Here is a 739-nt window from a genome sequence, read left to right as displayed (position 1 = left end):
AACCCAGGCAAGAACCAATACCAACTGCCATATACCAGGGAAACAGACAACACCTGTGAAAGTTACTCTGAGTTAAGCAATAAGAAGAATGAAAAAGGAAGCCACATCTTGATCACATCTTCCTGGAAACAATCAGAAAGCATAAAAAATACCAAAACACATACTCAATTAAGTAGTAAGGCCACAAATAAACACTCAAAATGTCCAAGAAGCAAAAGCAGATGACCATGTCAGCACATGTCCAGAAACAAGATAAAATGTCTGAGACAAATGATCTAGAGGTGGACCTGGACTGCATTCTGGAAGGAGGGCAGGCCTTGGAAAATGCATGAGAAGGAATTCAGAAAAATGATTATAAAATGTTTCAAAACACTTTAAAATGGAGTTGAGAAAAATAAGGAAGAAGTCAGGAAAGCGCTACAGGAACAATGAAATAAGATAGATACAGCACTAGAAACAATTCAAAACCTACAGAAAGAGGTCCAAATGATCAATAACAGAATATCAGAAATAGACAGTACTCTGAAAGGGCAAAGGAGTAGAATAGATGAGATGAAAGGCAGAACCAGCAATCTGGAAGACAAATGTCTCAATACCACTGAGATAGAAGAACAAACACAAAAAAAGGATAAAAAATTCTGAAGAAGGTCCAAGATTCATGTTGGACAACATGAAGAGGAATAACTTAAGAATTATTGGCATTCCAGAACAAGAAGAATCACACAAGTCCACAGAGGAA

This window comes from Chrysochloris asiatica, unplaced genomic scaffold (assembly GCF_000296735.1).
Source record: "Chrysochloris asiatica unplaced genomic scaffold, ChrAsi1.0 scaffold00039, whole genome shotgun sequence".
NCBI lineage: Eukaryota > Metazoa > Chordata > Mammalia > Afrosoricida > Chrysochloridae > Chrysochloris > Chrysochloris asiatica.
Note: the sequence above shows the minus strand (reverse complement) of the source record.